Source organism: Protopterus annectens, chromosome 1.part2 (assembly GCF_019279795.1).
Source record: "Protopterus annectens isolate FY-2018-M chromosome 1.part2, PAN1.0, whole genome shotgun sequence".
Taxonomy (NCBI): domain Eukaryota; kingdom Metazoa; phylum Chordata; order Ceratodontiformes; family Protopteridae; genus Protopterus; species Protopterus annectens.
The window spans coordinates 962,029,986-962,057,596 of NC_056727.1; the positions used below are offsets into that span (position 1 = coordinate 962,029,986).

The window sequence follows — 27,611 nt, forward strand, 5'->3', positions numbered from 1 at the left end:
TTACCATGAAACCTGTCACAGGATGGGTTACCATATCACACTGCTTTTGCTATCTATTCATTCATAAAGATTATTAGAGGTGTACAATTTGTGAAACCCTCATGGTAACCTTTATGAATTTATTCCACTGCATTGTAGTTGTATCTCATCTGCAGTCTCAAGACTATGGGATACTAGCACTATACCAAATACTGTTCACATCACTCCACATTTTGATTGTTTAGAAAGACACTACTATAACTTATTGACTCATAAGAGGCTAGAATCCCCATTTCAACATGAATTCTAGAATATCTATATGTATGTATATCTATGCACAAGCCAGTGCATTTCTTTGTGCTGGTCCCAAGCCCAGATAAATGGGGAGGGTTGCGTCAGGAAGGGCATCCAGCATAAAACTTCACCAAATCTTTTCATGCAGTCACCAGTTAATATTTCCATACCGGATCAGTCGAGGCCCGAATTAACTACGACCGCCACCCGTACTGTTAGCCAACAGGGTGCTGGCGGAAATTGGGCTACTGTTGGCCGAAGAAGGAGAAGAGGCGGAAGGCATGGCTGAAGGCAGGAAGAGAGGATAAAGGCTAGGACTGTGGTAGTGAGGGTCGGAACTTTGAATGTTGGCAGTATGACTGGTATAGGGAGAGAGCTAGCTGATATGATGGACAGAAGGAAGGTTGGTATATTGTGTGTGCAAGAGACCAGATGGAAGGGGAGTAAGGCTAGGTGTATCGGAGGTGGGTTCAAATTGTTTTATCATGGTGTAGATGGGAGGAGAAATGGCGTAGGAGTTATTTTGAAGGAACAGTATGCGAAGAGTGTTTTGGAGGTGAAAAGGGTGTCAGATAGAGTGATGTTTATGAAGCTGGAAATTGATGGTGTAATGATTAATGTTGTCAGTGCATATGCTCCACAAGTTGGGTGTGCAATGGATTAGAAAGAAATATTTTGGAGTGAATTGGATGAAGTGGTGATGACTGTACCCAAGTGTGAGAGAGTGGTGATTGGAGCAGATTTAAATGGGCATGTTGGTGAAGGGAACAGTGAGGATGAGGAAGTGATGGGTAGGTATGGTGTTAAAGGAATGCAGAAGGTCAGATGGTAGTGGATTTTGTGAAAAGGATGGATATGGCTGTGGTGAATACGTATTTTAACAAGAGGGAAGAGCATAGGGTGACATACAAGAGTGGAGGAAAATGCACACAGGTAGATTATATCTTATGTAGGAGGGCCAGTTTGAAGAAGATTGGAGACTGTAAAGTGGTGGCCAGAGAAAGTGTAGTTAGGCAGCATAGGATGGTGGTTTATAGGATGAAGTTGATGATCAAGAAGAGGAGAAGGAGTGTGAGGGCAGCACCAAGGATCAAATGGTGGAAACTGAAAAAGGGTAATTGTGAGGTGGAGTTCAGGGATGAGTTAAGACAGGGACTGGGTGGCAGTGAAGAGTTACCAAATAGCTGGGTAACTACAGCAGAGCTAGTAAGGGAGACAGCTAGAAAGGTGCTTGGTATCACATAGGGACAGAGGAAGGACGACAAGGAGACATGGTGGTAGAATGAGGAAATACAGAAGAGTATACAGGGAAAGAGGTTGGCAAAGAAGAAGTGGGATTGTCAGAGAGATGAAGAAAGTAGACAGGAGTATAAGGAGATGAGGTGCATGGCAAAGAGAGAGGTGGCGAAGGGTAAGGATAAGGCATATGAAGAGTTGTATGAAAGGTTGGACACTAAGGAGGGAGAAAAGGACCTGTACCGATTGGCTAGACAAAGGGACCGAGCTAGGAAAGATGTGCAGCAGGTAAAGTTGATAAAGGATAATGAGGGAAACATAGTCACAAGCATGGAGAGTGTGTTTAGGAGATGGAAAGAGTATTTTGAGGGGTTGATGAATGAAGAGAATGAGAGGGAGAGAAGGTTGGATGATGTAGGGATAGTGAATCATGAAGTACAATGGATTAACAAGGAGGAAGTAAGGATAGCTATGAAGAGAATGAAGAATGGAAAGGTTGATGGCCCAGATGACATACCTGTGGAAGCATGGAGGTGTTTAGGTGAAATGGCAGTGGAGTTTTTAACCAGATTGTTTAATGAAATCTTGGAAAGTGTGAAGATGCCTGAGGAATGGAAAAAAAGTGATTTGGTACCGATTTTTAAGAATAAGGGTGATGTGCAGAGCTGTAGTAACTACAGAGGGATTAAATTGATCAGTCACAGCATGAATTTATGGGAAAGAGTAGTGGAAGCTAGGTTAAGAAGGGATGTGATGATTAGTGAACAGCAGTATGGTTTCATGCCGGGAAAGAGCACTACATATGCGATGTTTGCTCTGAGAGTGTTGATGTAGAAGTACAAAGAATGTCAGAAGGAGTTGCATTGTGTTTTTGTAGACTTGGAGAAAGCATATGGCAGGGTGCCTAGAGAGGAGTTGTATGAGGAAGTCAGGAGTGTCAGAGAAGTATCTAAGAGTGGTACAGGATATGTACGAGGGTAGTGTGACAGCGGTAAGGTCTGCGGTGGGAGTGACGGATGCGTTTAAGGTGGAGGTGGGGTTACATCAAGGATCAGCTCTGAGCCCTTTCTTATTTGCAATGGTGATGGACAGGTTGACAGACGAGATCAGACAGGAGTCCCCATGGACTATGATGTTTGCAGATGACATTGTGATCTGTAGTGAGAGTAGGGAACAGGTGGAGGAGACCCTGGAGATATGGAGATATGCTCTTGAGATAAGAGGAATGAAGGTCAGCAGGACTAAGACAGAATATATGTCTGTGAATGAGAGGGAGGATAGAGGAATGGTGAGGATGCAAGGAGTAGAGGTGGCAAAGGTGGATGAGTTTAAATACTTGGGGTCAATAGTTCAGAGTAACGGTGAGTGTGGAAGAGAGGTGAAGAAGAGAGTACAGGCAGGATGGTGTGGGTGGAGAAGAGTGTCAGGAGTGATTTGTGACAGACGAGTACCTGTAAGAGTGAAAGGGAAGGTCTACAAGAGGGTAGTGAGACCAGCTATGTTATATGGGTTGGAGACAGTGGCATTGACAAAAAGGCAGGAGTTTGAGCTGGATGTGGCAGAGTTAAAGATGTTAAGATTTGCACTGGGTGTGACGAAGGTGGACAGGATTACGAATAAGTATATTAGAGGCTCAGCCCAGATTGGAAGGTTTGGAGACAAAGCCAGAGAGGCAAGATTATGTTGGTTTGGACATGTGCTGAGAAGGGATGCGGAGTATATTGGGAAAAAGATGCTAAGGATGAAACTACCAGGTAACAGGAAAAGAGGAAGGCATAAGATAAGGTTTATGGATGTGGTGAAAGAGGACATGCAGGTGGTTGGTGTGACAGAGCAAGATGCAGAGGACAGGAAGAAATGGAAACAGGTGATCCGCTGTGGTGACCCCTAACGGGAACAGCTGAAAGAAGATGATGATGATGATGATGGAGGGAGGGCTAAGTGGGAATAAGCGGCACTAAATGAACCTAATCTGATTAACTGTAGCCTGGCATCGCTTAGCATTGCGCAAACCCATGCAAGCCCACTTACAACTGCTTAAAAGTTCCTTAATCACTCTGTATCCATCAGATATTGTTCTTCCCAGCAACAAAATAGTCATCCCTGCCAAGTGTCAAACCCGGGATGTTGTACTCTACAATCACAACAACATACAACTACACCACCTGAGCTGTAAGAATCTGTAATGCTTTAACAAACATATCATGCATTCTGGTAATTTAACATTAATGAAAAAAAAAACATCAGTTCCCAAGTCTCAAACTCATGCCCTGTACACTATAGTCAGTGCAATGTACCACTACACAATCGGAGCTGCAAGAATTGATGTTGCTTTTTCAAACATATCATGCAATAAAGGCATACAATATTAGGGAGAACGCTCTGTGGAATCATTCATGTGTTGTATATACACACACACACACACACACACACACACACACACACACACACACACACATATATATATATATATATATATATATATATATATATATATATATATATATATAAATGGATTTACTTCACATTGCTGAAATTTCATAATGCCGACTCCCATATGGCCGACACCATGATCAACATTTAAAATGTCGACAATGGATGTAGACCGTAAAAAAGAAAGGAAAAACTTTCTTTACACTGCTAGCATGGGGGCTCCACCCCCCACCCCCCCGTAACTTTAATATACCAACTCCGAGATCGCACTACAGTGCAGGAATGGAAATCTTTCCATTCCACACTGTACTGAAATGCCTGTTCCGCATTGTCGGCATTTCAAATGTTGATCATATGGTGTCGGCCATATGATTGTCAGCATTTTGAAATGTCGGCAATGTCAGGTAGACCCATAGATATATGGATTCACTTCAGAAGTTCGAAATACTGAAATATCGAATTTCAGTATCTCAAGCCCAAAAAGCCGAATCCACAGAACAGCGAAAGTTCAGAAGTGCAAAATTCAAAACCTCAAATACCAGAGGGTTTGAATTTCACGCCTCTGAACTTTTGCTGTGGTTATGTATTCAGGTAAGTGTGTGTGTGTGTGTGTGTGTGTGTGTGTGTGTGTGTGTGTGTGTGTGTGTGTGTGTGTGTGTGTGTGTGTGTGTTTGTGTTAAGGTTTTTGGGTAGGGGCTGTGGTGTGTGTCAGTGTGTTTTGTTGCTCTGATGTGTGTGTGTGAGGAGAATGTAGCTTGTGTGGTGGTATTTTGTGTGTGTTTGTATGTAGTGCTACCTCGGAGTGAGAATATTTAAGTAGGGGTATGTGGGGGCGCAGTAGTAGAGAGGTTATGTGTGTGTGTGTGTGTGTGTGTGTGTGTGTGTGTGTGTATGTGTGTGTGTGTGTGTGTGTTTGTGTCTGTGTGTAGTAGTACCGCGAAATTCAAAATCTCCAGTGTGCGAGATTTTGAATTTTGTGGTTTTGAGCTTTCGTGGTTTTGTGGATTCGACTTTTTGGGCTCAAAATACTAAAATTCGATATTTCAGTATTTTGAGCTTCTGAAGTGAATCCATATATATATATATATATATATATATATATATATATATAAAACATGCAGTGCAGTCATACTTCAGAACCATCCCTCTCAACCTCTTAGTGCAAGAAACCTGTACTAAGGCTGTAAAATGGGGGGGGGGGGGATTGGCCACATATAGGGACATATTTCAAATATCGCTGTTAGAAACAAAGACATTTGCTACAACAGCAGGGTACATTTCAACAGACAATTACTGGAGGATATGAGGATGTAAACTGAAATGTTATGTCATTATTTACTGACATAAATCCTTGGATCATCACAGTGATTTACCAGACAAATACAAATAAATTGTGGAACAGAACAAAAGTATGGGCCAAACATCCTGGCAGTGGAGAGGTATGCTCAGAACCCCTTAGTGCAATGAATCTGGACTAAGCCTGACAAAGTCGAGGGACAAAGGCATGAAAATAGGGACATATCCAAAATACATGAGTAGATAAGCTGAGAAAGCTGATGTAGTAAAACTGTATGTCCTAAGGTATATTGATTGAAATATTATAAGTCCAGGACTCAGTTGCTTCTCATTAGTTAGTGACCTCAGTCCCCACATTATCCCACTGATGTGTCAGGAATACACAACAGTTATGGGGACCAGACCAAAGATATCTGGCAGACAACTGGACATCCTATGAATATATGGACATTACACAACATTAGGGAAACTACACTGACCTACCAACCAAGTCCAAACTACAATCAGACTGACATAACATTATCCAAATCCAGCTTTGGGGCTGTACACATGCATTTGTAAATATAACAGGCACTACAGGGATGTAACACTAGTGGAAAACAGACACTGGTATGAAAGTGCATACCCACAACCAATTGTACCACAGTCACAGCAACATACCAGTAAGCAAACTGAACACTACAGTATAATGACTGTGTGAGCAACAATATCCTGTTTGCACTGACACATTACCCCTACATATACTGCCCCAAGTCACAGTGTATTGGGAATCTTGAGGTGTTACGGGACATGTCACAGTCTGCCAGTACAAACATATACAGATGATAGGGAACCAGAAACCAGAGCAGCATGCACAGTCAGATAGAAAGGCGCATGACACTCACATGTACCCCCTTCCCTACACACCCCAAATAACATGTACACATGCTATACTGCTACACAATCCTGACAGTCTGTTAACAATGGCCAGACATACACAGACTTCTCAAATGTACAGTTTCCTACAGAATGTATAGGCACAGGACTCATATCTATGGCCGCTTCCTTGTTACATGTCTGAGGGTCTACGACATCACTGGGATGGTAGCAGGAATGAAGGCAATAAATAATGATACTACATACCTCTGATCCTCTTAGTGCATGGCATTTGGACAAAGCCTGACATAATTGGGGGACAGAGACCCAAACACAGGGGTATATTGGACATATTGCTGTTATAAATTTAGACAGTTGCTGGTGTTACCAGATTTGTTGCAACATATCTCTTCTGAGGAATATGAAGCCAGTAACACCAATGGATGTTAGCATTTACTGACTGCATTCCCCAGAGTATTCTACTGATTAGCCAAGGACAACAACTGTCTGGGGAACAAACCAAACATATGAACCATGCATCTGGACAGTGTCTAGGCTTCTGGATAGGGTACAGGTATGACTGCAGTCATGTAACAGAATGGAAATCCCCTGACAGCTGCCAAATACGTCACCCAATACCTTATGAAGTACAGTAAGACTAACATGACCCCCCACATCAGTTCTGTTCAATTACCCATGTATATTCAAATATAGCATGCACTACAGGGATGGAACTGTAATGAAAAGCAGATAGTAGTGCAAAAATGTCCACCAAAAAACATTTGCACCACAGTCACAGCAACATACCAGTACCTAAATGAACTCTAGAGTAGAACTACTGTCTGAACAAACATATCCTGATTTCCAGTTACACAATACACTGATATATACTGGCCAAAATCACAGTGTACTGGGAATCCTGAGATTTTAAAGGACATTTTACAGTCTGCCCCTACAAGCATATAGACCTGAGAGACCACCAGCAGATGTAGCATCATGCACAGTCAGATAGGTAAAGGATGTATGGCACTCACATCTGCTACTGTCCCTATCCAGCCCAACAAACATCTACACACAATACTGCTACACAATCTTGGCAGACTGTTCACAATGGGCAGACATACATTAAATGTCATATGTACAGATTTCCACAGAATCCTGGCCACTGCCGCATATCACTGCCAGGAGTCTGCTAGGTCACTGGGATGATAACTGGAGTGCAGTCAGTAATTAATGATATATCATACCTCTGCACCTTGTAGTGCAGGACATCTGGACAATGCATGATGTACCTGGGGGACAGGGGGACAGAAAGAGAGACATATCACACACAATGGTGTTACAAACTGAAACAGTAGCTGGTGTTACACGTGTTGTTATAACATAACATCCCTGAAGAATATGATGTCTGGAACACCAATGGATGTCAACATTCAGTGACTACAATCCTCAAATTTTCCTACCGACCCCACAAAAACAGACTTTGTTCGAGGAACAGACTAAACATAACAGGCAACCCTCTGGCCAGTCTGTGGACAACATGCCAATTGAGAGGTATGTCAGAGGCATATCACTGTCAGATGTCAGGTCACTTAGTAAATGCATGTCCAGGCAACCCTCATTGTGTATAACAGCACTAATGACATACAATATGTACCCAATTCTGGAGCTTTGTCCCCCATGTTATTGGGTTGTCTCCACGTGTCTTGTCCTGTGAAGTATTCCCACCTACTGTCTGTGAAGCTGTAGCCCCCCACACCTCCATAATGTCCCCTGCACAGGCATGGAAAAGGGGCAAGGCCCACATGAATGATGTCCCATATGCTGGAGCTGGCAGCAGTGTACAGGCCAACACCACAATGCTATGTGGGCACCTACATAGCTGTATGGCCTCAGCAATACCTGACAGGACAATATCAACCCCGCAAGGTAGGCTAAACACCTGTGGTGGACAGCAGCAGTACAGAACTACCATCACAGATGGAAATAATTGCAGAACGGGCAAAGAAGGAACAGGTGCCTCATTGGAAGCCATGTCTCCTTGTTCTGTACAAGCAAATAAGTTCACAGGTGATGTACCCTAAGGCTGTCATTGAGTGCAAACTGGATACATCCACCAAGGCCAGTCACTAGGCCTTCCAGACATGTGTCTGCAATTCCAGAGGCAACACACATATCTACTCTGTAGTGGTGGTCAATAATACCACATACACATATGCCATAGATATAGGCAACTGACTGCAGACAGGTGAAGTGTAAACATCACCCCCTGTCCCCCCATAGGTACACATGTACATGTACAACACCTGGCCCCCCTCCCCTCATGATCAGGAAGCAGATCTGTAATGCCCTCTCAAAGGCAACACATAGAGGTCTCCATAGGCCTGATACCATTCCTGGCTGCATCCTGTATGAACACAGGCATGGGGTCTCAAACCAATTCTGCAGTGTAGTCATCCACAGCCTGAGCACCAGTGTTATCCCATCTGCACAGAGGACAGACAGAAAGTTGATGGAAAACAGGTTATGCATTAGCATGAATGTTCTGAAGGATACAAGTCTGAAACTGAAATGTATGACATTATGTCATGACAGCAGTCCTCAATGACATGGCCAAAAAGCTCAATACTCTCCATTTCATATAATAATATAATATTAATTTCCAATAGGAGATAAATATAAATATACAGCTCAAATCCCAAACCAAGATAGTGCAGTGGTCAGAGTCCCAGCTTTGCATGCATGTGTACATGGTTTGAGTACTACAACAGGCAATCCAATTTTTCATGGGAAAGCAGTGTTAAAAGTACTATTTTCATATTAAACTTTGTGGTAAGTTATTTTTGTCACCCAGGGTAGTGTAGCTGGTGTAAAATGGAAGTGTGAGTGCATATAACATAGGTTCATAGGTAGGTACTAGGCTATTGGCCCTAGGGCCCATACAAGCCTAGCCAAAAAATATACCCTGGCTTTCGCCACCCAAGAAAATTATTTTCCTGTGCCCTTGCTGAGCAGAGCCACAGAAGTGATCCCCGGGGTGAATTTCCCATTTCCCATCCAATCATCAAGATTTTTCTTGAAGAGTGCTAATGAGGAGCTCTGTTTGACATAGATAGGTAGTCTGTTCCAGAGTATGGGAAGTCTCTGGGACAGGAATCTATCCCTCCAGCATGTTCTGTTTATTGTGGTGACAAGGTTTAGGTCCCTAGAGCGTGTAGCTTGGAGGGATTGGGATTTCTTTAAGTGGAGCATGTCCAACAGCTCTGGGTTTGACATAGCTTTGTATGTTAGGCAGAGATTGCCTCTGAGTAGGCGATATGCGATGGAGTAAAGCTGTAGTTTTTTGAGACAGTGCATAGGGCATCTGTTTGAGGCCAGTAATCCTCTTTGTGAGGTATTTCTGTGGTCTTTCCAGTTGTTGTAGATGTCTTGTGAGGTACATACCAAAAGGGGTGTTGTACTCTATAATGGGTCTAATGAGTGATGAGTAGAGGGGAACAATGACCTCTTTTTTTCTGGATGAGAATCCTTTTGTGATGAGATGAGCCATGTAGAAGGATTTCCTGACCACTGTGGCAATGTGATTATCAAAGGAGAGACTACTGTTCACCTGTGTCCCAAGGTCTCTTATCACATTTTCGGCATTAAGTAGACTACCAGCTATGTGGTAGTTCATGGGTACAGAGTTTTTACCAAAGGGGATGGCAATACACTTTTTGGCATTGAGCTTTAGGCCATGGCTTTGACACCAGGTATCTGTCTCAGTGAGGCCCTTTTGTAGTTTGTCCACATCTTTAGGAGTTTCAATTATGGCTCCTAGTTTGCAGTCATCTGCAAACTTTGTTAGCCAAAGACCTTCTGTGTTGGCCTGCACTTCAGAGAAGTAGATACCAAACAGGAGAGGACCCAGGACTGAACCCTGTGGTACTCCACTTGTCACTGGTCTGATGTCGGATTTGGAATCCACTACTTTCACAGTGTGGGTTCTGTCCATGAGCCAGTTGGCAACCCATCTTGTGACATAGGGATTTATACCTAGTTTAGTGAGCTTATCTATAATTCCAGAGTGGGGAATGGTATCGAAAGCCTTGGCGAGATCTAGATAAGCTGTGTGAACCATTTTACCCTCATCTATGGCTTTGGTGACTGCTTCAAAAAGGTCAATCAGGTTTAGGAGACATGATCTGCCTTTTACAAATCAAAACTGGGTAGGGTCCAGAGTTTGGAGATTACCAATGTCTTTGTTTATGAGTTCCACGATGATACGTTCCATGGCCTTGCAGACCAGGCTCGTCAGGCTAATGGGGCGGTAGTTCCCGGGGTCTGTCATGGCTCCCCCTTTGTGGAGTGGGATAACCGTCATGGCGCGACATTCAGTGGGTACAAAGCCTGAGATGAGGCTATGATTGAACATGGTACTTAGGTAGGTGCCAGTTCATTCTGTAGTTCATGTAGAATGCAGCCTGGGATATAGTCAGATCCCATGGATGCTGTGTTCTTGGCTTTAGAGAGTGTGTTTTTTACCTGTGCAGCCATGATTATAGGAACTTTGCATTCTTCTGGTATAGAGATGGACCCTCTAGGGGGTGAGAGGGGGGTAAAGTTAGCACTGAACCTATCTGCTAGGATGTTGGCAATATCAGTTGGTTGTGTATATTTAGTGCCATTGTGCTGTAACTCAGAGCAGATCTGAGTGTTCCCATTTAGATTCTTGACATAGCTATAGAATGGTTTGTGGTTGTCTTTAGAGTCAGTGGCAATTTTGTTTTTGTAACTAGCTTTGGAGGATTTTATGAGGGATCTCAGCTTCTTACTGAGGTTGACCAGGGAGTTCCTCCAGTCATGGGATTTTACTCTTTTTTGCAACAGTTTCTTTCTTCTGTTGTAGAGTTTGTTTATGGCAGAGGACCACCAGATTGGCTTCCTTTTTTTGGAGGATAACATCTTGGTTCTATTAGGGATAGCATGATCCATGCACTCGTGTAAGTGTTTATAAAGTGCATTTGTGTAGGATTCGGCAGTCATACTTCTATTGTCCGTCTGCATGGGTGTCATGAAGTTTGCCACTTCTGTCTTAAGAAGTGTGAAATTGGCTTTGGAGAAGTTTTTTACGATGGTTTCCCTAATTGGGGGTGGGGGTGGGATGTGGATGTCTAGGCTGATTAGCTTGTGGTCGGATCTGACCAACGAGGAATTGACCTCTGATGTGGAACACCGGTTTCCCATGTTGGTAATGACCAGGTCTAGGATATTGCTGCCCCTGGTGGGGGTGTGAATAAGTTGATCCAAGGCATTGGAATTTATGAATTCTAGAAAACGTTGAGCAAAAGAGTTGGTACATGAGTAGTTTTCCCAGTTAATGGTGGGGTAGTTGAAATCGCCCATTATTAGGGTGTTGGGTTGTACCCTAATACTTTCCAGTGTATCAAGAAATGAGGAGTGTGAATCCTGGGGCATGGTGGGGGGTCTGTAGCAAGCTACAATTTGGATTTCGGTTATGTAAGTTGCACTCGGATAATCTCGGATGCATTATGCTGTGCAACTAGCCTGAGGTGTGGATATCCTTAATGAATATGGACACACCTCCGCCTTTAGTGCTTCTTTCTGGGTTAGGTGGCCGAAAGGTGTGGTATGAATTGAAGCCTGGTAATGCAGGGGTGCTCTCTGGAGCTTTGAACCAGGTCTCTGTCACTGCACAGATGTCAATGTTCTCCATTTTAAGGAGTGCCTCGAGTGAGTGTATTTTGAGGTTTAGACTTCTAGCATTGAGTAGCATTACCCTCAGATTTTGCTTGCTTGTACCTGTTACAGTGGTGAATCTGTCATTTGAACCTTGCCTAAAAAAGGCACTATAGGGGTGGCAAGCGCCTTTGCTCTTGTGAAACCACCCATGTATAACATGTGAAACCACCCATATATACATGTGTCCCATACAATATAGTTACACCCCTTGCTACTGTAATGAAAGCACATACAACCATGTCATTTAATGGGAATCATATACCCTTACTAAATGACATCATTAGTGTGATATTTTATAAGAATGAACTGTGAGTAATGGTTAGCAATGCTCAGCTATGCTTAGCAGGTTTAAGCATTGTTGAAATATGAATGCAAAGCAGCAGGTACCTCAGCTATGTGGATTTAAGCACTGGTAAGCATCGCAAAATGAAACCTATATGGTTTAAGCGTCTAATAGTTTAACTGTATATTGGCATCACTTAACATCACACAAACCCATGCAAACTCACTTACAACTGCTTAAAACTGCCTTAATCACTCTGTCTGCATCAGCCTCTGTTCTGCCCAGCAACAAAACAAACAGCCCTTGCAGGTCTTGAACCCAGGACCCTGTACACCATAGTCACAGCAATTTGCCACTAAGCCATCTTAGCTGCAGGATTTCCTGCTGTTTTTCATACATATCAATAGGGGATAAATATTGTGGAATCACTAATGATTGGTATTTACAAATATATATATATATATATAATAAAGCATATACATATATAGATATATAGCTATATAGATATGTATGGAGGTACATATATATGTATAACAATATATAGATATATTGCAGATAAAGGCTGAGGTGTGTGTGTGTGTGTGTGTGTGTGTGTGTGTGTGTGTGTGTGTGTGTGTGTGTGTGTGTATGTGTGTGTGTGTGTGTATATATATATATATATATATATATATATATATATATATATATATATGAACATATATAAACTGAGGACGTTGCTGCAGTGACACTGTCTGTCCTAACATATGTTGAATGCAATATCAGATGTATGAGAAATCAATTGCCTGTCATTATGTAGTGAGTCCATTCTACACATCATCCCACTGAATTCTCAGAAATACACACCTGTCATGGGGAACAGACCAAATATATGAGCCAGACAACTTTACATCCTATGAACACCAGAAGAGTTGAGAGCTATGAGTGCAGCTATGTAAAATTAAGGAAACTACACTAAGCTGACAAGCATGTCACCAAGCACTGTCCAAAATACAGTCAGGACAACACCACACTACCACAAAGCAGCTCTGGGGAATTACATATGCATTAGCTAATACAGCACACACTACAGGGATGTAACTGTACTGAAAAAAGATACCAGTGTGAAAGTGCATACACACACCCAGTTGCACCACAGTCACAGCAACATACCGGTAAGCCTACCAAATAATACAGTATAACGACTGTGTGGACAAATGTATCATGAATAACAGTCACACAATACCCCTATATATACTGTCCAAGGTCACAGTGTAGCCGGACTTGTATGGTGGTATGGGACATGTCTCAGAATGCCCATACAAACATGTACTGCTGATAGGCCACCGGTAACTGGAGCAGCTTGCACAGTGGGATGCAAAAGGATGCATGCCACTTGCATCTGCCCCCCCCCACCCTACACAGGCCAACTAATAAGTAAACAGTATGCTGCTACAAATTCTTGATAGACCATATACAATAGCCAGACATACACCGACCTCCTGACTGTACAGAGTTCCACAGGTTGTCCATACTTTGCTCTCAGATTTATGGCCCCTACCAAAGAACATGTGTGGGATTCCACAACATCACTCGGATGATATCAGGAATGACAACACTAAATAATGATAGCCCATACCTATCCACCTCATTGTGCATGACATATGGACAAAGCCTGACACAATAGGGGTATAGCAGCCCAGAAACAGTGGCATATGTACAATAGTGTTGTTATAAACTGCAAAAGTCATTTGTGATGAGGGATATGGCAGTGTGGTAACACATCAAGTGTGTTATAGCCAAGGTACAGCTGTACACAATTATCAGGTCTGTATAACAGTTATTGCATGTGCCACAGAGTTTATAGGGCTGAGGGGTGTATATAGGTAAGTGTATGGCAGTAGACATCAGCAGCTCTCATAAAGTGGACAATGGGAAGTGTATTGAGTGTAACACACCTCAGATTGTTGAAATCCTCCCCCCCAGAGGATATTGTGCTGACCAAACACACAGTGAATACCATTCACACACATATGTACAGGATCACAATTGCCAGTGTTGGTTTTGGAACCCCTACCCATCTAGTTAGTGATACTACAGTGTTAGGCAGTTATTGCAGGTGGCACAGACCTTATAGTGTGGAGAGTGTGCCAGTACTGTGATTAGCAGCCCTGCCTCTCTAGCTATTCATTCCATACTGTTACATGGCTATTGCACACAGCATGGGGCTTATAGGTCTGCAGAGTGTCTACAGATACCTCTACGGTTGATGTAAAAAGCAGCCCTCATAGAGTGGAATGTAGGATGTGTGCTGGGAGTACCATGTCCTAAAATTGTAAACAACGGCTACCCAATGTATATAGTCCTCACTCAAACATACTCAGGATACTGGTCTTGCGTGCATGCACACACACACACACACACACACACACACACACACACACACACACACACACACACACACACACACACACACACACACACACACACACACACACACACACACACACACACACTTGCCAGGACTAAGATTAGAACCCCTACCTATCTAATTATTGCTACTAAACTGTTAAGTATTTACTGCACGCACCACGGAACTTGTAGGGTGAAGTGCGTTCCACGGTTCCTCTAATGTGAGCAACATCACCATGCCTTGTAAAATATGGCAATGGGAGATGTACTGGGTGAGAATGGACTCAAAATACGATCTTGTCAGTCAGTCCATACTGTTACATAGTTTCTACACACAGCATGTCCCTTATTGGGCTAAATAGTGACATCAGATACCTCAACAGTTGATGGAGACAGCGGGCTTCATACAGTGGACCTTGGGACATGTACTGGGAGTACCATGGTCTAAAAATATAAAACCCACCCCTCCATTGTATATAGTACTCACTCAAACACATGATACTGTTGTCACACATTTCTCAGGACTGAGATTAGAACCCCTACCTATCGAGTTATTGGTACTACAGTGATATACATTCATCACACCACTGACCTTGTAGGGTGAAGACTGTTCCATGGCTCTTCTAAGGTGAGCAACATCACCAGCCCTTGGAAAGTATGGCAATGTGCAGTGTACTGGGAGAGTGAGGCCTCAAAAATGCTGTCTCCTACAAATATACACATGTACAAACACTTGCACACACATACACACACACACACACACACACACTCACATTTGCCAGGACTCAGATTGGAACCCCTACTTAGTAGTTATTGGTACTATAGTGTTATGCAGTTACCACAAGCACCAGGGAGCTTATAGGGTGAAGAGTATCACAAGGTACCTTTAAAGTGTATAACATCAGCAGCCCTTGCAACGTATGGCAATGGGGGGTATAGTGGGTGAGAACGATGTCAAAGTACTTTCACCTACAACTTTACATGCTCAGAAACCCTTTTATACACAGTCATGCACACACACACATTTGTCAGTACTGAGATTCATAGGGTCATGTGTTCATAGGTGTGTACCAGGCTAATGGCCACGGAGCCATTACTAGCCTAGTCCATGGGAGTACCCTGGCATCATGCCACCTGAAATTTGCCCATAGTGCGTCTATCCACTATTGCCACTTGAATGATCCCCATGGTGACAATTAAATTCCCCATACAATCATCTAAATTTCTCTTGAAGAGGGCCAGTGAGGTGCTCTGATTGACATGTATGTGACATATAATCCATAAAGTGGCCAGTCTCTGTTTTATGGACCTGTCCCCCAGCATGCTCTATTGATTGTGGTAATGGGGTTGTGCTCTCTGTGGCGTGTGCTGCAGACAGATTGGGATTTCACTAGATGTGGCATTCCTAACAGGGCTGGGCAGATATGGCTTTATCAGTCAAGCAGAGATCGCATGTAAGTAGCCAAGATGTGACAGAGAATACTTGAAGGTATTGGACTCTGTCCATATAGTACAGTTTTTAAGGCTTAGGGTGCTATTTGTGAGGTACATTTGCAGCCTCCTCAGTTGTTGCAGGTGTCTAGTGAGGTACATGGCAAATAGGTCATTGTACTTGATTTTTGGCCTAATGAGGGAAGAGTAGAGGGAGACATTGACCTCTTCCTTCCTGGATGCAATACCCTTAGTTATGAGATGTGCCACATAGACTGACTTTCTGTCCACAGTGGCAATGTGGTGGTCATAAGAGAGGTCTCTGTCAACCTGTATTCCCAGACCTCTTATAACAACTTCTGTGTCAATTAGACTACCAGCGATGTGGTAATTCATGAAAACTATGTTGATCCCAGAGGGGATGGCAAAACATTTCTTGTCATTGAGCCTAAGGGCAGTGTTCGGACAACAGTCATAGGTCTCAGTGGGGGCTGTATGAAGGATGTCAACATAATTTGGGAATGTAAACATAGCATCCACCTTGCAGTTGTCTGCAAACATTGTCAGCCAGAATCCCTTTGTGTTGGGCTGGATGTCAGAGGCGTACATACCGTACATGGGGAGAACCAGGACCAGGACCAGACCCTGTGGTGCTCCACTCATGACTGGTCAGCAGTCTGACATGGAGTCCACTGCCTTCACACTGTGGGTTCCATCCATGAGCCAGTTTGCAACCCACCTAGTGACATAGGGGTTGATGCCTAGCTGAGTGTGTTTGTCTATGATTCCTGAGTGGGGAATGGTATCAAAAGATTAGAAGCCCCACCTACCTTGTTTTTGATACCATACTGTTACATAGTTATTTCACATAGCATACAGCTTATAGGGCTGCAGAGTGTCTACAGCTGCCTCTACAGTGGTTGACAACAGTGGGCCCTGTACAATGGACACTGGGACATGTACTGGGTGGACCACACTAAAAGATTGCAAAACCCACCCCCCAATAGATATGGTTTGCAACTACACACACACACACACACACACACACACACACACACACACACACACACACACACACACACACAATATTGTTCTCACACACATTTGCCATGACTGAGATTCAACCCTGCCTATCTAGTTATTGCTACTACAGTGTTATGCATTTATTGTATGCACCACGGAGCTTATAGGGTAAGGGTGTCCCAAGTTACTTCTAAGGTGAGGGACATCAGCAGCCCTTGTAAAGTTTGGCAATTGGAGATGAACTGGTTATGGATGGCTACAAAATACTGTAACCTACAGATATACACACAAACACAAACACACTGACACACACATTTGCCAGGACTGAGATTAGAACCCCTACCTAGCTAGTCTGTCACACTATATTAGTACGCAGTTATCGCAAGCACCACATAGCTTATAGGGCTGATGACTGCCCACAGGTATCTGTAAAGATGATTGAAATCAGCAGGACTGCTAAAGTAGGGCAATGGAAAGTGTACTGGGTGTGAATAGCCTCAAAATCATTGACCTGCAAACACACTCACACACACACATGCATGCATGCATGCATGCACACACACACACACACACACACACACACACACACACACACACACACACACACACACACACTCACACACACACACACTTTTACATTTGCCAGGACTGAGATTAGAGCCCCTACCTAACTAGGTTATTGCACTATAGTAGTACGCAGATATCAAAAGTGCCACAGAGCTTATAGGGCTAACAGCTGCCCAAATGCATCTGTAAAGGTGACTGACAGCAGCAGGACTGCTAAAGTAGGGTGATGGGAAGTGTACAAGGTGGTACACAACTCAAAATGGTACAACCCACACAGGATATGATTCTCATACACAAACAAACACACACTTACTTGCCAGTATTGGGACTAAACCCTCTGCCTATCTAGTGATTTGTACTATAGTGTTACGCAGTTATTGCATGTGCTAGGGAGATTTCTGGGCTGAAAACTGGCCAAAGATGCTGACAAGGGGAATGACATCAGCAGGACTGATAAAGTAGGGCACTGGGTGAAAAATGTATTAAAATGCTTCTTACCAACATACACGCACACTGATACACCCACACACTCATTTGCCGAATCTGAGATTAGAACCCCTGCCTAGCTAATGATTTGTACTATAGTGTTATGCAGTTATCACATGTGTATTGTCTTGGGCTGACAATTGGCCAAAGGTGCTGATAAGGGGAATTACATCAGCAGGACTGATAAAGTGGGGCACTAGGAAGTGTTGTGGGTGGGAATGGCCTAAAACTGTTTCACCTACAAACACACACACAACTGTCTCTCTCTCTCTCTCACACACACACACACACACACACACACACACACACACACACACACACACACACACACACACACACACACACACACACACACACACACACACAGTTGCCAGTATTGAGATTAGAACCCCTACCTATCTAGTTATTTGTACTATAGTGTTATGCAGTTATCCCATGCACTACAGAGCTTATAAGGGTGATAGGTGTCCAATGGTACTTCTAAGGTGAATGACAGCAGTAGATCTTGTGAAGTAGGGCAATGTGAAGTGTACTAAGTGAGGACAGTCTCCTAATACTTAGACCTACACACACACACACACACACACACACACACACACACACACACACACACACACACACACACACACACACACACACACAGACTGTTATACAATGGGGCTCACCTTTTATGCTGGCACATGCAACTGCTTACAACTTGTATGTCACTGTCCACAGCAGGACATCACTACATGCCATCCAGGGTATCTGTGTGTGTGAATCACTCTGTATGTGTCCCCCTGTGTATCTCTCATTCGCTCTATCACTGTCTGTCTCTCACTTTCCCACATCTATGTGTGTGTATGCTTGACATATGTTATCTATTGGCCATATAAATGTGTGTGTGTATCTCATACAACAGATGCAGATATATCACATATGGGCCACCTACAGCAAGCTGAGGGTAATCCTGTCTGATGTGCGTGTGTGTGGGGACAGTTAAGACATACACAGCTGTCTGTATGCACAGACATATATACACAATACAGTCATATATTCCGATGTGGGTTCCATCATGTCCTGTGATCCTCTAAGTGTAGGACCATGCCCAGTGCAACCTTCTATAGTTAGAGTGGGGCTCCATTACAGAGATAGGTGTACTCCAGTCCAGGGTTTTGTGTGCTACAGCTACACCTCTTAGGAGTACACAGGGCTTTCCTCAGGGTACTGGGTTTGTTTAGCAGACATTTTCTGACATATCTGTAGTCTGACACTGCAACATATTGTGTCATTACCTAATGCCAGACATCCTCAGATCATCACAGTGCTTTACCAGAGGAATACTAGTTGTATGACGCATAGACCAATATTGAGAGGGCAGCTATGTACATTCTTGCCCAACAAGGCCATTTGTGAGGTGTGGCTACAGCCAGTTGAGTAATGACACACTGTGTAAACAGTCCAGCAACCTGGTGATATACTGGCTGGGGATCTCCTGCTTGTGTGGTATCTCTCTAACCTGAGATGTCGTATCCTTGTGTGGGCATACCTGTCACCTGTACATTTTTTGCAGGTTGCCCAGGTGTCTATGTAAACTTGTGTTTCTATGGCAAGTTAGCTACATATAATTAAGGAGTGATGTTACAAAATAATGACAGACATTACTGTTTCAGACTATATAACCTTAAGACAATTCCCGCTACTGCAAACCCCTCACACTACCAACTTTCTCAGTATGTAAGGGCGGTATTTACAACACATGCCTATCATTGTGGCTTTGTTCCACTTTTATTTCTGTCCTTGTCCAGACATCTTGCTGTCAGATGTTGGGAGTTACGGATGTGACTACAGAGTGCATTCTACTGTGCAGGCATGTCCATTATATGTAAAAGCAAACATAAGAAAAAAGGATTATTGAGAATAACCACTGGCAACAGTACCAAAAGGCACTTATATTCACAAAAGCTTTGGCATCGCAGCAACACATCCTTCAAGATGTCCCTTATATGTGTAGTATAGTCCACATAACACTTTGACTTCCAGGTATGTTAGTGGTAGAGCAGTAAGTGTCACTGACATGCATAACAGTTGGCACTGCAGTTATCTGCACATGGCCCTGTCAAAGACAGCACTGCACCTAGGGCACTACGAGATGACTGCCAGGAGAATGTACTGGCTAGATCCTGACAGTATTAACCACATAGGATCATAGGAGGTTACTAGGCTATCGACCCAGAGGACATTTCAAGCCTAGCCATTTCATCCAAATGTAATACCATAGAAATGTTAGTTAATGCCCAAGATTGCATTTAGTAATGACTGCCCATGTCCAGGAGGGTAGTGGATGTTATTCCCAGTGTGAATTTATGGTGCCCATTCCATTCATCTGGGTTCCTTTTGAACAGTGTCATAGATGTGCTCCATTTCACATGACTAGGTAGCTATTCCAAAGATGTGGCAGTCGCTGGGAGATAACTCTGTCTCTCCAACATGTCCTATTTAAGTTACATGCCATATTTAGGTCCCTGGAACTGATGACCCTAGTCTCATTTGATTTACAGATATGCAGCAAGTTCATTACGTTTATATGTTCATACGTTAATAGGTGTTTACTAGGCTAATGGCCCTGGAGCCTTTAGAAGTCTAGCCCATAGAAGTGTCCTGGCATTGTGCCACCCGACATTAGTTCCCAGTGCCTCTATCAAGTAGAGGCACTGGAGTGATGCCCAGGGTGAACTTTCTATTTCTCATCCACTCATCAAAATTTCTCTTGAAGAGGGCCAGTGAGGTGCTCTGTTTGACATGTATGGGAAGTCTATTCCAGAGCATGGGCAGTCTCTGGCTTATGAACCTATCCCTCCAGCATGTTCTGTTGATTGTGGTAATGACGTTGAGGTCTCTGGAGTGTGTGGTGCAGAGGGATTGGGATTTCTTTAGATGTGGCATTTCTAACAGAGCTGGGTCAGACATGGCTTTGTAAGTCAAGCAGAGATCACGTCTTAGTAGACAATATGAGACAGAGAATAGCTGGAGTTTTTTGAGTCTGTCCATGCAGGACATGTGTTTAAGGCCTAGGATCCTCTTCATGAGGTATCTTTGTGACCTCTCCAGCTGTTGCAGGTGTCTAGTGAAGTACATGGTAAATAGGACATTATACTCTATGATTGGTCTAATGAGAGAAGAGTGGAGAGAAATGATGACCTCTTTCTTCCTGGATGCAAAAGCCTTAGTAATGAGATGTGCCACATAGAAGGACTTTCTGACCACAGTGACAATGTGGTGGTCGAAGGAGAGGTTGCTGTCAACTTGTGCCCCCAGATTTCTTATAACACCTTCAGTGTTCAGTGGGCTCCCATCAATGTGGTAATTACTGGGAACTGAGTTTTTCCCAAAGGAGATGATGACACATTTTTTGGCATTAAGCTTAAGGCCATGGTTTTAGACACCAGTCATTAATCTCAGTGAGGCCTTTCTGTAGGATGTCTGCATCACTTGAGGAGTTAATAATGGCTCCCAGCTTGCAGTCATCTGTGAAAGTGGTCAGCCAGAGTCGCTCTGTGTTGGCCTGGACTTCTAAGAAGTAGATGCCAAACAAGAGAGGACCCAGGACCGATCCCTGTGGGACTCCACTTGTGACTAGTGGGCAGTCTGACTTTAAGTCCGCTACTTTCACACTGTGGGTTCTATCTGTGAGCCAGTTTGCAACCCACCTAACGATATAGGGGATGATGCCTACTTTGGTGAGTCTATCAATAATTCCTGAGTGACGAATGGTATCAAAGGCCTTGGCTAGATTGAGGTAGGCTGTATGAGCTGCCTTACCCTCATCCACAGCTCTGGTGACTGACTCACACACATACACATAGCTCATTGACCCCTGCATATTGTGGACAGGCAACATGTTTTCATGTGTATTGGTACAGCCCTGCCAATGTGTGCTATGCTGCTATTTCCCTGCAGACATACATGTTACTGCATTTGTGTGGGTATATGGGGGGGCACACCTGTCAACTGTACACATTTGCGCAGACTGTGCTGATATTTGCTTTACATTTTGGTTCCATTTACCATACTATTGTGCCCTGTCTTGGGGACTAGAGGCATATAAGTAAAGAGCACAGGTCAGATTTTAATGGCATAAATTTGAGTTTCAGAATTCTTACCCTTCATAGCCTTACTGCAGCTGTGGGTCCTGCTGTGCTATCACTGTGTGAGTCTGTAGGAGGGTAATTCAACATTGCTACTATTTGTATGCCTATACCAGACATTTCTCTGTGGTTTTCTACAGCTGACTTGCTGTGTGGGTGTGAGCGGTGGGTATGTGACACCCGCATAGACATCCATGACTGTGACCTATGACCCCCAGTTAGTTGTCCCCACACATATACTGCAGTGGGATTTGCCACCTTGGGTGCTACTGCATAGTGTGTGAAGGCCAGTTTTGGCCAGACATTTCCTGGTGTCCCACATAGCTGTCAGTTCTGTGCTGCTAGCCCAGTAGGCCATCCCATTCCCTTGCATGCATACAGCATTACCATAGATATGCTAGCAAAACATACTAATCTATTCATTTATTGTTAAGAAGATTGACTTACCTTGTGCTTGTGGCAGTTGTGAGGATGATGCTTGAGGGCCGCCTATGTTGGATGCACACAGTACACTGCCTATACATGGTAAATTACAGGTACCGTGATGTATGTGTCAGCCATTTTACTGTGTGTGCGGGTCAGAGAGAGGTGACAACCCCTGCTGAGGTCCTACAGTGTCAGGGTGCATGTGCTATGCATTGCCTCCTTGCCAAGGCCTGAGCATACTAGGCATGCCTCCAACTGCCTACAGGAGCAGGTTAAGAGGCCTCCTCCTCTGAGTCCCTCTGTGCCTGTGGGGACCTTGCCAATGGTGGTGGGCTGTGTGACCCTTCTCTGTGCTGTTCCTGCTGCAGCTGTTTCCACAGGATGATATTGTGTAGCATGGCGCATACTATGAACATGTGTACACATGTGGCTGGAGAGTACTGCAAAGCTCCAGCAGATATGTCAAGACAGCAGAACCGTGACTTGAGCATCCCAAACACATGCTCTATAATGAGCCTGATTTGTTCGTGTACCTCATTATGGCATTCTTGTGTGGGTGTGTGTGCATTTCTGATGGGTGTCATCATCCACGGCTCCAGTGCATAGCCAGCATCCCCCACCAGATGGCCATACAGGATGCCCCCACTGGCAAAGCTGTGACAAATTCCAGATGTGGGAGTTGTGATAGCTTCCAGGGCTGCCACCACACACATTCATGATAATGCCCTGGGCATTGCACATGACCTGGCAGTTGATGGAGGGGAATCCCTTGCAGTTTATGTAGACCCTACCCTTTTCACTGGCTAGTGCTTTGATGTGGATGTGAGTGTAGTCTATGGCACCCAGTACCTCTGGGTATTCTGCTACATGGTGGAAGAGATGCATATTGCTGGTCCTCTCTTCACGGGTGTTGGGGAAGTAAATGTGCTCATTGGCATGTGGTAGCATGGCATCCAGTAAATGGTGGAGTACCCTGGATGCAGATGCCTGTGAGACCCCATGACGTCCCAACAGGTCTTTGGAAAGTACGTGTAGCTAGAATTCTTAAGGCTACCTATACCTTGGTATCCACTGGGATGGGTTCCCCTCTGTTGGCTCTAGGTCTAAGTTGAGGCCGGCACAACTCATGATTTGCTGAAGTATGTCTCTGTCTACCTTATAACACTCTACTATCTCCAGATCATGTAGCTCCTGGTAAGTTACCCTGGGTTTGAACACTCTTCTCCTCCTCCTCTGTCTGTGGCAGTTGTCAGCATTATCTTCCTCTCCACCCTCACCCTCTAGCACATACTGATGGATCAAAGCAATGGCAGCCCCTAACATTTTTCCAGTTAAAATTCTCCCGCATGTGTACACCAATGGTGCAGAGTTTGTGGGAAAAAACAGACTGTAAGGTGTTTCCATAGTTTATACTGTTGTGCTGCAGATGCTGCCTGTATGATTGGCTGACTATGATGCATTCCACCTGCTAGCTATGTAATTTGTTCTTGATTGCTTTTATTCTGTTATTTTCCTTTTTTCCCTTCCCATTTCTTCCACTTTTAAGCCCCGAGGCGCACTGTGCAAACCTGGTGCCTAAATGTAAACAGTCCTACTATTTCCATTTTTTTGTTTGTTTTAGAACCAGTGCATACCATGCATACATGTTTAGCTAATGTAAACATGAAGAAATGGCCCTCCCTGGATGTGAACACACTCTTCATTTCATGAAATAAGTCAATACACCCTCAGACACACCCCCTTGCTTAGCTGTGCTTAGCTAAGCTTATCTGTGCTCTATAGGGCACCAATGTGCTTACAACATGCCTGACACACCCTTTTCATGTCTGTGGTTCCGCCTAGTTATCATGCTATAGCACCTACACAATTAGGTGCAGTTTGGCACTTAGATTTTTGTGATTCAGTAAATTTCCCCTCATTTGCATACCCCACTGCCTCAGTCCATAGTTACTGCACTACCACAGAGCCTTTCCCCTTGACAACCACCGTTCCCTGATATTGTTTTGATTCTGTATGCCATCCACTTATAATGGCAAAATGCAGATTCCCCTTAAAATTGAGTTTTCACATTTTTATTTTTATTTCCGTCACGATCCTGTTTGCACGCCACTGCCCTATGCTTAAAATGCCGAGATCGCCAAAAAAATAACTTTGATGTTTATAAAAATTAAGCACTTTTCCATGCTAATGGCTATATATTTGGCCACTGGCATGCCTAAAGACTATAATACATGTTTTTTTTGAGCTGTCATGGCTCCGTTTTGTTATTTGCAGAAATGTATTCGGTTAGTAACCGAATATATTTCTGCAACTAACACTGTTCTTGCATGGATACCTGCCTGCTTGCTGAATCACTAATTCACCTCATTTGCATGGTTTTCACAAGAAAATGAGGTGATTAGCATTCTGCACTGGTTTCCATGGAAGAACAGTGTAGGCAGGCTCGTGCACGTCAAAACACTAGTTTACTGGATCGCTCTGTGGCTATATTCCGTGCAGGAGCGGCTACACTGTTCCTGCATGGAAAAAATTATTTATTGAATCCAGGGGATAATGTTTTTGCTAGGGGTCAAGCTCCCCTGAAGCCCTCAACACCCTTACTTATATAGACCAATTCTGCACTCAGCCATGACTAAAGTAGAAATACTCTACGACAGTAAACACACTAGCAGCATAAATTATGACCCCAGTTTGTGTATTATAGCAGGAAACATGGTAGGGGAAGCATAACCTCAGAAAAATGGATTCAGTGAAGTATTGCACTATGAAAATACATGTAATATGACACGTTAGAAACAACTAAAATTGTAGCTGTACGAGATGTTTCACTGGTTGAGGATATGGATTCTCTTTTAGAACTCTCACATTTTTGAAGGACATTTCATTTGGGAAGATGGCAAACATAACGGCACATTTTTTTTTTTCATTTTTAGTGTGCATGTGTTGTTACTACATTCTGCTATGATGAGCTAAGATCATACATTGAACAGTGCAGACATCAGCAAGCTGTCTGAACATAGCAAAATAATACAAACGTACATCATTATACAAACCTTGTACATGTTAGTATATAAAAAGTACAGCCTGTATGCACATCACATTTGCGGGTCAGACATTATTACTAACATAATATCAGGATATTACACTGTGATTTATATGCATGCTTCAATTCTAATTCTATACCATGTTTAGAGGTTGTTTATGTGATCTTACATTTAGAGTGTCTACTCATCTGTAGGTACAAAACATTATATGTTTACATTAAGGATCTGTAGAATGTTCTGCCACATCCTGGGTTTTATGCGGGCAAGACAGAACATGCATTATGGAAAAGAGTAATATAAATATACTTATGACATTAAAATGATATGAACAATGTTCTAAGCAAACAGTAATCTCTCTCTCTCTCAATATATATATATATATATATATATATATATATATATATATATATATATATATATATATACACACACACACACACACACACACACACACACACACACACACACACACACACAAAGTTTTTTTTTAAAAAAAATTTAGTAATTTTGGAGCAGTTAATATTTTCATTTTACCATCCATATATCTAATCTATGCTTGAACATGGGCAGGGATAAACTTTGTTTTATGTGGATGGGGAGTCTGTTCCACAGCAGTAGTATCTTCAGTGAGATATACCAGTCTTTCCACACTATTCTGTTGATGTTGCAGAAGAGGTTTAGATCCCTAGACTGAGTACTTTTGATAACATTTAACTTTTGTTGTGCAGTAAATACATCAGTAACGGACCAGAGGATGCCTTGTATGCCACAGACACCGGTCACCTCTTAGCAGTCTGTGTCTGTAGGATACCGAATATAGTGACAGGACTTTGAGTTAGTCTATTCAGGATGTGTTCTCTATGGGTGTTCCAGCTGTTGCATGTGTCTGGACAGATATATGCCAAAAGGGGCATTATATTCCCTAACTGGCCTAATGAGGGCTGAGTAAAGAGGGGCAATGACATCCCTAGATCTAAACACATTCCCTTTATTTGTAAGCTGTGCAATATAGAAGGACTTTCTTACAAGAATGGACACATGTTGTTCAAAAATTAGGTCACTATCCACATAGGTTCTCAAATCCTAAACAACTGGATCATTTCTTAGGGGCATATTGTAGATGTGGTAGTTCCCCAGTGGTAGATGACTTCCCAAACTTCCCATACTTCTATAATAATGCAATTTGTACCATTTAGTTTCAGTCCATGATTTCAGTGCCATTTATTTATTTAGTTTTATATAAACTGTTAAGTATTTCAATGAAGGTGATAAAGCTCAGGCAGTACTACCATTAAGAAGAGAGATACATGAGAACAAGAAGGCAGTATTAAAAGATACAAAGTGGTCAGCTCTTCAGCTTATAAGAGATACAAAGCACTATTTGTCAAAAAGGTGGTGGATGATTTAAACCACCATTCTAAAATATAGAAGAATCAAAAAGAATGATAAATTCAAGCATTCAAGGGAGAGATGAAAGAAACATTTTATAAAAGAGTACTGACAGAATAAGCCTCTGGTTAAATAGAACTGGTATTTTATTATGCAGGTAGTCAAAAAGGCAGAATAGTTGGGCCGAACATTCCTTGTGTACCTTTAAAAATCTCTGTTTCTGCATTAAAATAATGTGCAAATTTTCACTGTTAGAAAAAGCCTTCTTCTATACAACCTTCTTATTTGTCAAAATTAAGTTATATAATAAGATGTCTATTAGCCATTTCGAATCATCCTGACTGCAAAATGACAGCAGCTCTAACATCCTCACTAATTCCCAAGTCTGACTCTCAGTGACAGAAGATCTGTCATATGTCACAGCTGTCCTCATACCACCTCAGAAGAGTGCACAGTAATACTTGTAAATGAAAATGTGCTGCTATGTGCGTAGGCAATTTCAACATTTCAAAATAAGCCCTTTATGGCTGGTAGTAGAACTGTCAAAATGACTGTGAGAATCATTAACTTTTACAACAAGTAACTTTTAGCTTCTATGACAATAATGCTCAG

The 27,611-nt window shown here is 43.0% G+C and overlaps 1 protein-coding gene across 1 annotated transcript in view; it reads right to left on the reverse strand.

Moving 5' to 3' along the window:
• Positions 1-27,611, reverse strand: part of LOC122792425 (protein disulfide-isomerase A6-like) — a 907,246-nt gene that overhangs the window by 867,229 nt on the left and 12,406 nt on the right. The window lies entirely within an intron of this gene.